The 17,648-nt window shown below is 43.9% G+C and overlaps 1 long non-coding RNA gene across 1 annotated transcript; it reads right to left on the bottom strand.

The window, feature by feature from the left end:
* Positions 1 to 10,273: 10,273 nt before the first annotated feature.
* On the bottom strand, positions 10,274 to 14,886 carry LOC311444270. The gene is made up of 3 exons (XR_014697791.1): positions 14,435 to 14,886; positions 14,139 to 14,319; positions 10,274 to 13,136 (listed from the first exon to the last, which is right to left on the bottom strand). It is a non-coding gene; the product is annotated as an uncharacterized lncRNA (long non-coding RNA).
* Positions 14,887 to 17,648: the final 2,762 nt, after the last annotated feature.

Below are 17,648 nucleotides of genomic sequence, written 5' to 3' on the forward strand. Positions count from 1 at the left end.
AATTCATTGTGTCCATATCATGAGAACTGAAAGTAACGGAGATAGTTGAGATTGTATCTAGGATGTGGCCAAGGAGCATGCTCTCTTCATTAGGTTCAGCATCTGAAATTGAGGAAAGGACTGAAGCAGATGAAAATTATTTTTCTGCTTGACCTTCATTAGCAAAACAAAGGGGGAAATAAAAGCCTTGAGATTGCCACCACGAATTGCAAATATTATGAGTACATGAATGAGTATAGATTCCATCAGCGGGATCTGCTGTGCAAACAGTAATTTGCTTGCTAGTCACTGGTTTCTGCTGCTGGCACACATGCATACTTGGTACTGCATCAAATCCCAGTTGAAAGGCTGTCCCAGATGTGAGGACTGAAGATGTCTTGACTTGTTTACCACAGGGAAGAACAGAAAGTTGCAGCTGTCATTTGGGTTTCTGTTTTTTTCATAGTGGATTCTTGAGTCACTGCATTAGGGTATGTGTGGTAAGAGTAAAGGTTGCTCTGACATCAGCCCAAATTTGCTGATGGGGGGTGCAGTAGTCATGAGTAGTTTTTTTGCAAGTTGTCTTTGATTCTCTCAACCAAAGAGGGTTGACTGAAGCTGCAATAGCAGGGGAACTGAAATCTGGTAACAAGAGTGAACTTCATTCACATACACTTTGTTCATGTGCTAAGCCATCTCTGAGATTTTTAAATAACACTAAATCTTTTCCCATGAGTGTTATTTCTCCTTTGGAGGATCTGAAGCCTAATCATTGCTTGTGTTTGAGCTCTCTAATTTGACCATTTGCCTGCCTAATCCAACTGAAACTGTCACATTGGTTTCATGCTCTTCTGAACTGCAGCAGGGCCATGCTGCTCACTGTTACTTGCCTCGCTTTGGAAAACACAATGCGAAGGGAGTGCTAGGTGACTGTGCAGGGTGTGCCAGGGCTGGGGACAGCAGGGGCCTGTCCCTAGGTGGCACTGGGCAGGGGAAGCTGGTGGGTTGCCAGGGCTGCCTGGTTCCTACCACCTTCATTTAGCTAGCCCCAGTCTAAATCCAGTTTCTTGGAAGGCAGGTTCATGTGCAAAGGCTATGTTGGGAGTTTTCCTGGCTATATTGCTTCATATATTGAAATCTTAGAATCAAAGAATATCCCAAGTTGGAAGGGACCCATAAGGATCATCAAGTCCAACTCCTGGCACTGCACAGGTCTACACAAAAGTTTAGACCATGTGACTAAGTGCACAGACCAATCGCTTCTTAAATTCAGACAGGCCTGGTGCAGTGACTACATCCCTGGGGAGCCTGTTCCAGTGTGCAACCACTCGCTCGGTGAAGGACCTCTTCCTGGTGTCCAGCCAGAACTTCCCCTGCCTCAGCTTAACACTGCTCCCACGGGTCCTATCACTGGTGATTACAGAGAATAGGTCACCTGCCTTTCCTCTCCCCTTCAGGAAGCTTCAGGTCCCCCCTCAGCCTCCTCTTCTCCAGGCTGCACAGGCCCAGTGCCCTCAGCCACTCCTCATACGTCTTCCCCTCTAGGCCCTTCACCATCTTCTTTGCCCTCCTCTGGACGCTCTCCAGCAGTTCAATGTCCTTTTTGTACTGTGGTGCCCAGAACTGCACACAGTACTTGAGGTGAGCGGGACAATCACCTTCCTCAACCAACTAGCGATGCCGTGCTTGATGCACCCCAGGATACGGTTGGCCCCCCTGGCTGCCAGGGCACACAGCTGGCTCATATTCAACTTGCTGTCTACCACAACCCCCAGTTTCCTCTCTGCAGGGCTGCTTTCCAGAGTCTCGTCGCCCAGTCTCTACGTACAGACAGGGTTGCCCGGTCCCAGGTGCAGGACCTGGCACTTGCTTTTGTTAAACTTCATGCGGTTGGTGATCGCCCAGCTCTCTAATCTGTCCAGGTCTCCCTGCAAGGCCTTTCCACCCTCAGCCAAGTCTACATCTCCTCCAAGTTTGGTGTTGTCGGCAAATTTGCTCAAAACACCTTATAGTCCTTCACCCAAATCATTTACATTGAAGAGGAATGGCCCTAAAATGGAGCCTTGAGGGACCCCACTAGTGACCAACCGCAAGCCAGATGTGGCCCCACTTACCGCAACCCTTTGAGCCCTGCCCATCAGCCAATTGCTCACCCATCGTATGATGTTTTTGCTAAGTTGTATGCTGGACATTTTGTCCGGTAGGATCCTATGGGAAACCATGTCAAAAGCTTTGCTGAAGTCCAAAAAGATCACATCAGCTGTTTCAGATTGTTTCAAATTCTTCAGTTTTGTACAATTCTGGCTTCTATGTTTTGGCTGCTTTGGGGAAATCAAGGTTGTCGCATTAAGGGGTGTAGCTGATTAACCGTTACGGGCCCGGTCAGATTCAGGGGACTGAACCAGTCGGACATTCACCATCAACGCATTAACGGCCTGGGGGTTCGTTCAGACATTCACCAAAAACGCATTAACCATCTGAGGGTCTGTTCGGACATTCACCAAAAATGCATTAACCGCCTGGGGGTCTGGTTAGATTCAGAACACTGAACTATCACGGATAACCACCCTCACCCTCGTTGCACTCAATGAGAGCTATCACAATGCAATCAAGTATGGTTTATTACAGCAACAGATAATCAGGTTCTTTTGGATTGCCGGCGATAGTGACTGTCTGCAAAAGCAAGTTAGTATGCATAAAATACACAGGTGTTATAGGTGTTGTAGGTGTTATACATGTTACAGATGTTATAGATGTTTATAGATGTTACAGATGTTACAGAGGTTATAGGTGTTGCAGGTGTTACAGGTGTTTACAGGTGTCACAGGTGTGCAGCCTAGAAATAAACGCGTTAAAAGGATCAAAGACTCTATAGAGATTTATAAGCAAGTATTCAGATCTCACCCAAAAGCGTCCCAATGGGGGGGGAAGAGAGGCTCAGCCCGTCGACTGATCCCAGGAGTCAGGAGGTCCTAAGGATGTTGTCCTTGGGATGGTATCTCCCCTGACGGTGGTATCTTCCCTAACATCCCCTTTCTCTTGGGCCAACTTATATTATTTTCTATCTTTTAGGTGGAGCTTGAGTGGCTCTAGTCAAGCATATCTTAGTTATGATTGGTGTAAAGTTTTCCCGTCTCCGTTTAAAGTAATAGGCTCCGAGAAATTCAGGGCGCATGCTCAGTGAGGGGTGGTCGCACCTTGGAGGTGGGTAGCTTTTGGGATGGAGGTGTGTTTTGGTATTATAATGATATTATAATGAGCAAAAAGTACACTAGGGTACAGCATTTGTCAAAACATGACAGGTCTTTGGCTTAGGGTGGCAAAAAGTGCAGCTTTGTGCACAAGAACAATCGAGGTCCCACCTGATTACAGAGCCTAGCCGTGGTGTCTCCACTCCACTCTACGCTCCGTGCTGTTCCTTAGAGCTAGCACACCAAGTTTCCCCAGCGCGATAGCATCTAAGGTTGGGAGCCTAGGGAACGCTCAGATAAAGCAGTTATGCCCTACCCTGAAAGCCTCTTCAATGCTGTACCTTTTCCTTAAAAATGTGAATGTTAGTTTTATTTTCCTAGTTACTTCAGGCATTTACACCACAAAGGTTTAAGCAGAGTTTGTTCGCAGTCAAGAGTTGCTCTGTTGTTACTAGTTTAAGTGGAACTTGACTTTTTCTTTCTTTCAGAAGCACTTCTGTTCCTTAGCTGTGAGAGTTATAAGTCCTTCTTGTGGCACAGGTTCACAACCTCTTCTTGAGCTGCTATGATCAGCAAAGAACAGCTGATGCAAATAAATACCCTTCCTTCAGAGCTCTAGGTAAACTTGGTGGGAATTAATCACTTCCTTTCCTTTTGTTGGTACTTAAGTAAATTGATTCTGGGAGGTCACAAAGATTATAATAGAGTTTATTTAGATGTCTAGAAGGGTGATTTGTTGTACCATGCCAAATACATTCATGCCACAGAGTGTTTTTCCAATCTCTTTTAAAAGAGATTGAAGCAGTATCTTGGAAAGGTGGTACTTTATCTGTTGCATTGTTTCAAGTCCCATGTATATCTCCAAATACCCCATGTACAATGTGGAAAATTGTCGGAAGCAGACGTAAATATACTAGCCTTGAGAAATTCTGGTTTGCAGCTTCCAGGTGGTCAACGGGTGTATGATCTTTTCCCTATCTCTATTTGGTTTCCTTCCTGGGCAGCCTGTTAGTTGCAATGTCAAGCCCTAGAGGATAAAGAAAAGGTTTGCACTGGTCTGGCTGGTTGCTTACCTTTCCTCAGGATGCAGCCCAGATTCCTTCTGTCTGTATGTGACAGATTTCCCTCTACACACCGAAGTCCAGTCTGTCACCTCTCTTTTGGTCTCTGGCAGGAAGAGCTGGCTGCTGTCACTGTAGATAAGATGGCTGAGTGATCCTGCTCTGTTCATCTTTTTACCACAAAGAAAACTCCAGCTGGGGCTTTTAGCTTTACTTTGTTAATGTGTGGCCTCTTCTGAATGAATAATGAAATCCATTTACAGCCCACTTAACAAACAGTGATATCTGCATTTGGATATCAAAGCAAGATGTTTGCTGCAGTACAAAGACAGCTTTGTAAACATTAAATCTGATAGGGAAGGAAAATGACAGGAAACACTGATGTGATTGCGTGATTTCTGTCCCCTGCTTCCTCCAAGTGTTTTCCATTCGTGTAGTTTCAGGGAAATAATTAAAACTGAAGGGTTTTTCCTAGGTTAGCTCTGACTTCATCCTTTGTCAACAATAGATTTCCTGGGTGGGATATACCTGTTAGATTTGTATGCCTATAGAGTGTATAATATAATAGTGCAATAGTCATCGGGGTCTTCTCTTGTAGCCAGTGAAGAGAGAGAAATTCCGGGAGATGATTTTGCTGGCCAAAGGCAGGTATTGATTAGTCACCTGCTAATTGGAAAGTGGGTCTGAAATGACTTGTGCCACTACAGACAAGTCCCTGAGCTGCTTTGTGGTTATTTTTGCCGTAGCAAGAAGGGGTAGCAGCTCTTCTGTGGGCTGCTAAGCACCTGAGAAATGTCATTTAAATACAGTGCATAAGATACATGAAGAAAGCAGAAAGCAGGCTTGAGATACATGGGCCCTACAGAGAGAAGCACAGAACACCGTCTCAGAGATGGACAGTATGATGATTCTTGCTTGTTTCAGTTATTTTAGGAAAAAGAAACACAAAAGCAGTGTTTGGGTTATTAAAAGAAAAGGTTTTTGAAACCATGTTTTTGTTTGAGAAAAACTGTAAGGAGTTGATGGAGATGAGAATCATCTCTAGCTGCTAGACTGTTTAGTGCCTTAAAAACAGCTGCAGACTCATGCCCTTGCCCCAGATTTCTGCTAATTTGCTAATTCAAGCAGTTCAAGCTTAATCCCTTGTCAGGGGAGAACAAGACATTTGTATATACACTCTGTGTGGACACATGCATGTGCACTGCATGTTTGGTCTGAGGGCATGACGTGTGTGAATGGACAGGTAAGCATTGTTAGCGACAAGGGGTAAAGAGACATTTCAGTGTTGGGAGCTGCCTAGCTGAGCTGTGGATGCTGACCTTGGTTTAGCCAGTCCAACTGTATCAAATGCTTCCCTAATATAGGAGATATATCCTATAAAGGAGATATTATTAATATAATAAATAAATAAAGGTGAGGCAGGAAGATGAAACTGGTTAGAAAAGCAGCACAAGAAGTGCTTAATGGTTTTTGCAGGTATCCTCCTAAAACCTTGCTTCACCCCAGAAGAAAACCATTGGCTGGGAGCTTCCAGTTAATATGACTTGTTCTGAAGTGCTTCATTTAAAGACCCAAAGTGAAGCCCATCTTTCAGGGATAGGATAGGCCATTCTGAAGAAGAGCTACTTGAGAAAAGGAAAGGTTTATGGTAAGGAAGGTGCTTTGCCGAACACTTTTCAGAACAGTCACTTGCAAGAAAATTTTCAGGGTTGTGACACAAATGGGCTATGCCAGGTCTGTGGCTGAACTGGAGGTCTGTGGACAAGAGTCTGAAGGTAGCAATGAGAGAGCGTAATGACAGCCCTGCTGTGGCAGCTGCTGTTTGTTTATGGAGGGATGAAGCAGGCATCATCTTTTAGGGCTCATTATATGAGGGCCCCACTTTGCCGTGAAAACCAGCAGCAACATTTTCCTTCAGCTTTTTAAAAATAAGACCATGTAGTTCATAAAGTACCTCCTGAATTAATAGCTGGTTTTTGGTTACTGACAGTACTGTTATCACAATAATCCTTTCAACTCTCCATAAGGTTTTCTGTTTTTTACAGATAGAGGGCTGCCCTTGAATGGGGTTGGATTTTGAGATTAGAGAGATGCAGATGACTGCAGATACGGTTTGACAGCCTTTTCAGACGCTCATTTTGTCAAGAGCCCTGTTTGATGTGTGGGATTCAACTCTCAGAAATATGAAAAGTATTCATTACTGAGGCTGCTGGGTAGGGTTTTAGCTCTGATACTCTGCCTGATGATTGCCTGGCTGAAACACAGATGGAGGTAGATGAAGGTAGATAGAGGTCTTCATTTGGGGCCTCCCTAATCTTAACTTGGAAGAAATCTTCAAGGAAGTTGACTATGCTGCTTATTCAGCAAGCAAATAATTTTTTCTCATGTTGTTCCAGAGGATCGAGAAGCCTCCTATACAGCATCTTTAAGAGAGCACAGACTTTGGTACTACAGCTGTTGTGTAAGGAACTACAGCTTGCATTGCAACCCATTCTAATGCAGTCTAGGAAAAATATTTAGGTTTTCTTTTGTGTGTGTGTGTGTGTTTAATGACTGATTTCAAGAACTTTAGAAGGCAAAATTTGTTTAAAAATGACTGAATTCTGTAAAGTGACAGGAAAAACAAACAAACAAAACAACAAGAACAAAAACCTATGCTAAAATTTAAGCTTTTCTGCTAAATCTTTGAAATCCTTTAAGTAATAAGCATGTATTTTACAGGAAGTCCAATAGCGTAGGCAATTTCAGTTCAGTTTAACTAGAAGTAGTAGAATGCAGATCCATTAAATTTTTAATTGGGTAAATTCTAGTTAAATTATACCTGCTTTTTTGTTATTATGAGAAAAAAAAAATCCAATGATAAGGTAAACCTTCAAAAGATGCTGAATAAATATGTGATTATTTTGGATTCAGAAAGATTTAAGCTATAAAAAGATGAAGGAACTAAAAGCTTTTGTATATTTTTGAGTTCATATTAGTAGAAAAAAAACACATCAGATGTATTGCCTTTTGTCTTGGTCATACTCAGAAATGGCTCAGGAAATCTAATGCAGAGGAAAAGATTGGATCCTAAACTACTGAAGGATTTACAGTTGACAGCTACAGGATGAAAATGCTCTCCTTGGCTTTACCATTTGCAAAGATGGGTGAGGAAAACTCAGAATGACTCAGAGTCTGCCGTATGTGGGCTGCCTGCTCTAAGAAACCGTCATTTCATTGGCATTGTTACGTATATTTCATCAGTGCTAGAAGCAAAATGGACATGACTTGGACCCAGTTAGTTCTGTTGCACATTATTGAGACAGACACCAAATACCTTTTTGTTCTTCCTTATCTTTGCTGAGCAGAGCCATTTTTGAGTGTATTTGATTGTAAAAGCCACAATCCTTCAGTCATACTATCTCTAGATTGAAAACTATTAGTAATACCTAAATTGAGTGGTATTTTGAGATGCTCAAAGGCATTTAATTACAACTAATACACTATTACTGATTATTCACAAGGTTCTTGATCCCAGCGTAGGGAACATTAGGAGAACATAAGAGAGGGTAAAATAAAAGCCATTTTGAAGTGTACTGAAGTCAAAGGCAAATTGAGTATCATTTAGCCCTCTCAGGTCTGACTCACATTCAAGTTTTCAGGGGCTACCTCACGCAGTCCTGGTGTACATGCTCCTTCAAGTGTCCTTTGTTTTAGCAGAGACCTGTGGAAGACCTCAGTTTCAGAGAGAGGCTGAGACTCTCTGGAGTCATGCATTCATACTGCACAAAGTAAGCTTGACCCTAATAATGGTTTTCATTGCTCATGTGAATCTGGGTTGATCATGCTCATTCTGTAAGCTAGACCAGCATCATAGTGACTCTTGAGCCTGGGACTCCTTCAAGTGAGTAAGCATGTTAGGCCAAGGTGTGGGCTCCTATGGTTGCAAGCAAATTGTCTTAAGTATTATTGGTTATGATTATAATAATCATAACCAGTAATAAGCTTGTTAATATGACAGTACCTCTGTAAACAGTGGTTGCATGTACGCTGCTATCTGCTCTGACTCTGAACTTGTGCAAAGAAGAGAACACCAGGAGGGTTTCAGTGTGCTGAATTTATGCTTTCTGCTCAAGCTGCGAGTGCACACTGTCTCTTCTTGAAGCATATATTTGTATATTTACACTTGGGGGGGATTTCAGCATTCAAAACAAGCTGAATGTAGAAAACGTAGATTGGAGCCAGGTATTATGTGGGTGAGAAGTGAGTAAGGGCTTCCCACACATCTCTGCAAATACCCCTCGGCTCCAACACTGTCAGTTCCTGTTTCCACTACGAGCCCCTTCTCTTCTGCACTAATACACCGCAGCTGGAGTGTAGGCACAAAGGCAGTGTGCCGCAGTGTAACGCAAATGGAAGTCATTGCCTTCATTTTAAAGCTGCATTGGTAAATGTTTTAATTTCTTTTTGTACTTAGACAGGCATTGGATCCTGCAGTAGGAGCAGGACACAGAGTAGATCTCTGAACCATGCATAAATGGTTCTGAGAATATATTGAAACATTTTTCTAATTGTTCGTCTGAGGTGGTTTCTCCTTTTTTTCTAATCATTGCCCTCTTCAAGTCTAAAAATTGAAAATACATTCACTATTGAAAGAACTGTGAAGGATGGATGTAGAAGGGACATTTCCCCATAAGGATTCATCTCTGCATGGTGTTTATGAGCATGCCCTGCTAGTACACTTGGGCTGCAGCCGTATCTCCACACATCTCACTAAGCAGCACAGCTGCTGACTGCCTCAAGCACTGACATTTACAGAGCGTCTGTCATCCAGCTATTGCTTCACATCCCTACAGACAGTCTTGATCATCGGCTAATTAAAGTGTATGCCCTCTTCTGTGAAGCTTCTGTTTTGTGAGCACAGCCTCCATCCGTTGGTGACATGTTTATTATGCTTCAGAATTTCACTTTGCAGCATGACTGTGACTTTGTTTCTCTCCAACTAAACCAAGTAGCAGAGCCATGGAAAGCCACCCTGTAGCAAGGCTGCCTCACTTTGTGGTGTGCACCCTGGCACTATAGGGCCCACTTAAAGTCAGACAGCCCACAGTTTTACTCTTGGACCAGGATTGCGATCTGCCTCGGGAAGTAATCAACCTGTTCCTCTGCTTCCCTCTTCCAGCACAAGTAACCTCAGTGAATCTTTGGATTTGCTTGTCAGGGCACACGTGCTGATAACAAATGTCATGCAAAATCTCAGAACTGCTTCCTTTGGAGCTTAGAAAAATAGAGAAATATGGCAATACAGCTGTGTTGACAGAACAGCCTTCTGAAGACAGTTTAGCAAAGGCCCAGCCAGCCAATTTCTTATTAGCTAGCTGTTCTGCTAGCACTTTGGCAAGGAAAAGTGTAATCACTTGTAATCCAAGAAAGCAGCTACAGTAGGCAGCGTGCTTAACACTTCTGATGCTAGCTGCATTTGAAAGAATATAAAATGTTCCTAGTCTAGAAATGTGGTGGTGTGGTAATTTGCTGATGAGTACAACTATGTATGGAAATAAAATACATAGTTAGTAGAATGAATCTGTGAGAGATGGTGGGAGAGAGAAGGAAAAGATGAGTGAAGAAAGGAAGATCCCTTTTCAGTCAAATTCACTGGAAGACTCAGAAAAACAGAGCCACACAAAATAATATCAACATTTCCATTTGCAAATGCCTGTCCTGAGAGTCTTACCCACAGCTGTGAAATCTCATGGTGTAAGAGTGGTAAGGTGAGGTGGGCACAGCCCAGGCCAAGGAGAAATGGTTCAGGAGCAGTCTCAGCAAGAGTGTGAAGAAAAGGAGGGCAGGTGCAAGAGGCAGGATTGTTCTGGCAGATGAACATTAGGAACTGGTATTATAACCCAAGGGCTCTTCAGTGTTTTCAAAGGAATGTGGCCAGGTTCTCCCTTGCTGTTTTAGTAGTTTGTATTGCAAGATGAGTGTAAAGTATTACCTGATAACATCTTATGTTTTGAGTGGGGGGGAAAAAAAAAAACAACAAGAAATGAGCATGAGCTAGAGTTCACTGCAATCTGTAGAGAAGACCTTTTTATTTTTAGAACCAGCCAATGCATTACACATCATTCAGCACAGGCAGAGGCTCTGAAACCACTAGCCAGAATGGCCAATAGGAAAATGAACTTGGAGGCTGCAGGAGCAAGTACCTCTAGCATAGGAAGGACATAAAGTACTGGGTCTTTCCATGAGACAGCCTCTTAGCCTCTTTTCTGTAGAAATACTGCTGTTAATGTTGATGGACAAAGTCATTTCTGGGCTCACAGGAGCATTGCTGAGATCATTGACTTATTAAGCAGGAGCTGCTGTGTGGCTCATGACAGGTTTACTGAGTCCAACCAGCTGTTAGCCAGAGGTGTGACAGAACATGGACAGTGGTGTTTGGTACTTTATTCAAATATGGTGTTAAGAATGGAATTTTTATTTATTTATTTTAAGTTAGAGCTGTTGACCATTCTGGCTAGTGAGCTACTGCTCCCGTTGACAGAGCCTTCTAAACATTGCCCATGAATAAAACTTAGTGTTGAGAAGTTAATTTTAAATTAAGAAGAATATATTACTAAAGCACACTAAAATATAGGAGAGAACAACGCTTCAGGGACAATAGAAACAAAGGCCACCATTGCTATTTCATCCCCATGCAGTTGATTTCATATAGCTCAGAGAAACCTCCCACAAATAATTTGATGCCTTTTAATGGGGACAGAGAAAAGCTGCTCTAGGATTAAGAAATTTGGCATTTGGGGTGAAGCTAAGACAACCTGTTCTGCAGTGTTGCATACCCAAATCCAGACAGAGCTTGTGTGAACAGTTCCACCAAGGTGCAGACCATAGTGCTGAAGCTGCCTTGGAAGCATTTTTTTCCAAAACTTTTAAGAATGCCTTACTTATTCACCCACCGGTGTTTTAGTGTTAACAATAGGGTTGAACTGACACAGTTCTTTTGGAAACACAGCCCGGTGAAAACGGGTCACTGCAGAACTGTTCCTAACGATGACCCTGGAAGTGGCACCTACTGGTTCTCAGCATCTCTTTTCTAATAACTTCTCCTTTCCCTATCAACATGGCCACAAACATCCATAGTCTTTTTCTAAGAGCCTGAGATTTTCTATGTTAGCAAGTGTCTGGCTTCCTCTAACCAGGGCTTTTCTGCCCACTGTTCTTCTGAATCCCAAAGGAAAATGATGTGAAAGTATTGGTGACAATTTAGTGTGGAAAAAGTATTTCAAAGAAGTCTGACACCATGGCAGAGCAGCCAGTTATTCTCATCATGCACATTTTTTTTTCCTACTGAGCAACATTTGTGTTCAAGGAAGGATTTGTTTGTTTACAGTAAATACCTGTCACATAGCAACAGAAACATTACTAAATAATATATATAATGTTAAGCTCCCAGGTCTAGAAGCTTTTAATGAACAAAACCCACGCATTCCTGATTAAAAAAAAAATAAATAAATAATGTCACCTTTTCTTTTTACATTAAAAATGTCTGTACATGACTGCACAATATAACAAAGTACAATATTATCTTCTAGGCTCAGGGTGGCATCTCTGGGTTAGATCTTCAACTAAATAAGATAGAGGCATGTAGTCTTGATCCTGCATATTTCCCACTGCATAAAATTCGTTTTTCCAAAGTTGTGAAGTCTGCAGCCTTGCCTAGTATTTATATGCAAAAGTGGAAGTAGCTCACAAGGAACATAGCAACATTTTCATGCAGGAAGCAGCTTTGGGACTGAGATTTTAGCAAACAGATGTGCATATGGTGATATTTAAAAGTTTTGAAACTTCTTGCCTCATCTGGAAGAGAACAGAAACAAACAGAAAAATAAAGATGGAAAACATGAGTAGGAGTCTGTCTTCCTGACACAGCTAGAAAAGTTTCTTGGATGGTGTATTTTTCAGGATGGCACTTAGTGATCTATCACAGACTGTCTCTGTCTCTTGATCAACCTTTCTTCTTGGTAAGAATGCCCAAAGTTTGCTCAGGTGAGGGCAGCGCTGGCAGCTTGTTGGAGTTGGGGGGTCACTTCCAAACCATGGGCCTCTGAATAGCAGAGGGTGGCCTCTGCCTTCCAGCAAATGGGACCTGCTGTTAGCTGTGAAATGTCTCTGTAGGTCCCACTGCAGCTTGTCAGGCACTATGTACACCCTGTGAATCTCCCACCAGGTAACATGACCAGGAAGCACAGTTAAAGCATTTACAAAGAAGGCTCTGCAGGGCAGGGTGAATCAGCAGCTCCCTTTCACCAGTAACGATAATCGAAAGGGAAATACTTCCTCCTGTTTGGGCGAAGAAAATGCAGTGCTGTTTTTTTTATCCAGACAACATCCGGTCGCAGGCAGGCAGATAAAGCAAGTGATGTCTCACATAAGGTTGGGGCTTCAGGCCAGAGCTCTTTCAGATCTTGCTGTCTGAGGACAGAGAGGTGGCTCATAGAGACCGCCCCTGGAAAGGAGTACCAGGAGTCCCTGTACCAGGTGGTTGGTATTGGTGGTGTTTCTTCACACCAACAGAAATATTCTCCCACCTGGAGTAAGGCCATGCCACAGTCATGTAGTCCCACCAGCCTTGTGGATGCAGAGATCCCTTTTGCTCAGTTGCCTTCCCTTGTCCCCATGGATCTACGTGCTTGTGGCTGGGAGTTCGTACAAAGGCAGTGCAGGAGGTGACATTGCAGATGAATAGGGTTTCATAAAGTCCTGCTGCCTGGGAATCCCTTGGGTACACTAAAAGGAACCTCTTCCTCCAGCTGGGCCATTCCTCTTCTAGGTCTGTGACTAGAAACAGGACTCTTGGGATTCTGGGTCATTGTGGATGGGAAGCTTCTCCTGTTCCTGATTATGTCCATTATGTAAAACAGTGTACCTGGGAATGGAAAAACATAAAGATTTCTCAGTGCTAGTTAGAAGGACAGGCTTACATAAAATGAGTTCTTGAAAACCTAGAATCATGTCTTACAATATCTTCCAAATATCCAGATACCACATTAAGCAAATGTGATGGCCCACTTTGCCCCATGACAGGAAAAATAATCTTCATGATTCAGACAAGAACCTCTTGGTTTTCATGTTTCAAAGAACTAAGGAAAAAAAAAAAAAAAAAAAAAAAAAGGTTCAGCACTCCTTATTGAATACATATTCAAAAATGAATACTATGATATCAAGTTACTTGGCATTATTAAACTGCATGAATCTCTATTGAGTATACTTGGGAGTTAGGCTCCTGAAGTAAGGTGCTTAAAATGCTGGTGAGATGCCTGAAGTAAATGGTCTGGATATCCTACAAGTGATGTATCTGCTCATTACAGTAGACAACCATGGACTCAGAATGAAAGTCGGGATATAAAATCCACTGCCTCTCCAAATTTGTCCTGGTGAATATTCGCAGGGGAATTTGCCCTCTAATATTTTCAACACTATCAGGTTTAGCAGACTTAATACAGGTCACTGTATATGCAGATATATCCATTGAAACATCTTCCCATAGTTCACTTTACATAATGATCCTAAAGCTTTCCAAAAACGTGCTGGTTCTCCAAAACAAGGTACAGAATCAATGTAAGAAACAGGAAAAGACATTTTGCATCTAACACTGAATAGAATCTCTGACCATGAAGCATACAAGTCTTAACACGATTTTGTTCCATCTACCAAGTCAGACATAGCACACTGGGCAAGGCAGGCCACCAGACCTTGAGGCTGGCAAAATCCCTGCTGTAAGCAGTGGTGACGGGAGAGGATGAGAGCCAGGAGACCCCTCACTCTGTGAACAGGGCAGACATGTTTTGGAGCAACTCATAGCTTGCTCAGAAGCATGACAGACAGGCACTGAAAGCTGACTTCATACAGGATATCCAAAGAGCCAAACCTTTCTTCTTCTTCTGCAGGAGTCAGAAAACAGTTGTGCAAGTTCAGCAATTTAGCAGGCGGTGCCGTTTGTTACAAAGATGCATTAAGCTAAAGAGAAGTCGTTAGGGTGTCCCAGGGTCTCTCGTGGCACAGTTTGCCTGAAGCCTCTGCAGTTAGATCAACACCTCCAGCTGTTTATCCTGTGGGGAAAGAGGATGGGTAGGAGAGGAGGAAAGAGCATTTTTATGCAGGGTGCGAAAGCTACGCTGCAGCTGTGATAGCCTTGCTCTGCATGATTCCCTACCAAAATCTTACCAGCATCTCCGGGAAACTGTAAAAGGAATCCTCTACTGGCGGGTAGCACCAGGTTTGTTCAGACATATGGTGATTTCTCCTTTCATCTAAAAGGTTAAAGCAACCTGCCACATACCATGGGTTTAGTGTCTGATCCAGGACAGGTTTAGAGCAGCCCTGCTTTTTTTCACACCACTGTGTCTTAATTAATCCACTCTGAAAACACAATCAATTTTTCAGGCATCAATATCAATGGAAAGCAAGTTTTGAAGAGAAAGAACAGTGGCAGCTGAAACTCACTTGTGCCTGACCTCCACAAGCTCCCAGCATGTGCCTTGCCCAGCTGAGAGCCTCGCACCACAGGATTTATATCACTGACCACAAAGAGATAACAACACTCAACCCCTGCACGTGTGGGCTCAATGTTTCAAGAGAAATTTGTCAACTAGGTTTGAGTAAGAGCAAGGAATACATCTGAGGAAGCCATAATCTGCAAGCAGGAGAAAAAAAAAATAAAAGGTTTAAATGCATTAAATAAATTATCTGCAGTAAATTAGTTGATCAGCCTCCTGCCTATAATGAGTTCCTTTACAGGATGTGTACACGCTGGCATGTTCAGCTTCCAGGCTCAGGTACAAGCAGCATCCCACACTGCCTACACCCTCTGCCACCTGCCTTCCCCCAAGGTGAGGCACAATGTCACCATTGTCACCTGCAGCTCTACTCGGATCCTACACAGCACCCAGCAGTGGAGCCCAAGAATGAAAAGGTGTTACAGCCCATAAAGGGGCCCTGCTGCAGGCTAGTCACACACTTGCCAAATGGTACTTTGATTGTGATGATGATCAATTTGGAGAGAATTGCATTTGCATCTCCTGCTGTTTCTGACAATCCAGTGGGCTCTTTAGGTAACTGGTTGGATTAGCTTGCAGTATAGCAGAGGGGAGCCATGAGGTTTTACTTTCTGTAGGCCCGTGACCAGAACAAGAAGCCCTAGTGTTATTCAGGGAACCCAGTAAAAGCTGGGGAGAAAATACCAACGGGATGCAGCAGTGCTTTGTAACCTTCCCACTTGTGTTGCCTGCAGATCTGTCCCCTGCACCAACTTGTACCATTAATTAAAGAAGCCAAACAAATGCTGGGTTCTGGCTTTCCCAGCTGTAATGCAAGAGTCACCACCTCCACTGAGTCCTGCTCTGCCATCCAGCATCACGCCTGTCTCAGAGGTAATGCAATGTGGGGCAGGGCTCCTGCCTCAGGCCAGAAGTTGCATCCATGCCCTTGGGTGCAGGATGAGCCAGGAGAGGGGGAAGCAGCACCCCGAGGTTTGTGTGCCATCCTGCTGTCAGAGCGCACAGCCTCGTTCTGCCTGGGGTCGGTGCCTGGGGTTCTTTGGACAGTGGGGAATGGCCAGGAATAGGAAGGCATCTGCTCTCTGCCAGGAATGCCTCCTACGTACCCTTCATGCATGCAACACTGGTGTGAAGCTGCCTACACAGGTTACCCATGGCTCCTCTGTGCCAGCAGAAGTGCCTGGGCAGCCCCCGTGCAGTTCCGCAGCCCTTTGAGCCCCAGGACATCTCTCTGTGAGCTATGCCTGACCCCTGCATTTCACCACCATCTTTGCTCTGAGCACCCACCTCCATTCTTCCTTGGACTCCCTGTGCCTATGGCCTGTAGGCCGTTCATCCTGCTTGGTGCTGCAAAGGTCATGGGGCCTGGACATGTACCAGAACTGCGAGGGCTGGAGCACATCAGTAGATGCTGCTCATTAATAACAAATAAACTGATAATAAGGGAGAAAAGACAGCCCTTCCTAGCTGGAGCTCTCTCATTGATGGGCTAAAGTACTTGTGTGGCAGAATCTCCTGCACTTTCCAAAGCCTGTGAACAAATTAGCTTAGCTTTTTGCCTCTCTCCCTTTAACCTTGTCCAGGAGAAATAATTTTACCTAGTGAACCATAATAACAGTGGAGAAAAAAATATTGACAAAAATAAATGCCCACAACTGTCCAAGCATGGCAAAGCTCTCAGCTGGGCTGGAGGCAGATTAATGGAGGGAGCCCTCACAAACCTGCTGTAGGTGCACAGCTGTCTCTGCTCTCTGTTCAGCAGTCCTTTCCCAGCACATCTCTTTACATGATTAATTGCTTCCACTTCTGAGCTGGTAGAAGGTGGTTGCTGTTGTCCTGATGGTGAGGTCCTCAGGTGAGGTTTTGCAGCAGGACCAGGGGTGGCAGTGGGTTCTGGGAGCTGGTGACTGCCTGCTCCCCATGCCCTTTGCCCTGCAGGACGAAGGACATGTCCTCACCAGGCAGAGGGGACACAGGGAGGGGAACACTGGTACAGAAGCAGGCATATGGGTTGTACTCCTAAACTGGTGTCAGCACTGCCGGGATAGCTCAGGACTCAGATGGCGACACAATGGCCATGAAGTATGGGCACAAACTCTACCAAGAGCTGATGAGCACCGTATCTGCAGCATCTTTTCCCACTCTCCAAAAGTTTTAATAGCTTCAAATATTCTTCCTGTTTCTGATCTGGATCAAGTCTACAACTTCTTGTAAGGTGAGGGGAAAAAAAGAAGAAAAAAGAAAAAGAAAGAAAGAGCAGACTCTATATCATATATCAAAAGGCCTTTCTCTGCCTTTTACCAGGGTGACTGATTTAACTACTGTATTCCTGGCAATTCAGTATGAGGGAGCACGAGGGAGCACCTATCTGCCTGTCTCTGTCTCTCATTTTTTCCTTTTGTAAGTTGTTGATTGCCAACACTCCAAATGAAACATTTTGAAATATTTTTTTCCCCTGCATTTACAACTGGAAACTCCCTGAGGATTCCAGGAAACTTTTTGGTAACAGGATTTGGTTGCAGGGGTCCCAGGGCAAAGTCTATGAGAGTGGTGCTGTCCACAGGAGGCACCACAGGTGCAGCTCTTGCACTGCCCTGGGTGCCCACCACTCCTGATGAGCAACCCGAGATGTTGATTGCCACCAGGTGGCATCTCAAAAGAGGAGCTGCTTCTCTAACACCTTCCCAGACAGCTCCCATGAAAAGATGTTTACTGAGCAAGCCGGAAAACACTAGTATTTCATGTTCACTCTCAGTGAACACAACTTTCCCACTGCTTTCCCATTCCTCCTGGCTTTGGTTCTGCTCTGTGATAAACTGTGAAGACTATCTTGCCTGAGCAGGTATTTCCATTTTTAATAATGAAAGCTGCCATCATTGAAC

The sequence above is a fragment of the Aythya ferina genome (genome assembly GCF_964211825.1).
Source record: "Aythya ferina genome assembly, chromosome: 14".
Taxonomy (NCBI): domain Eukaryota; kingdom Metazoa; phylum Chordata; class Aves; order Anseriformes; family Anatidae; genus Aythya; species Aythya ferina.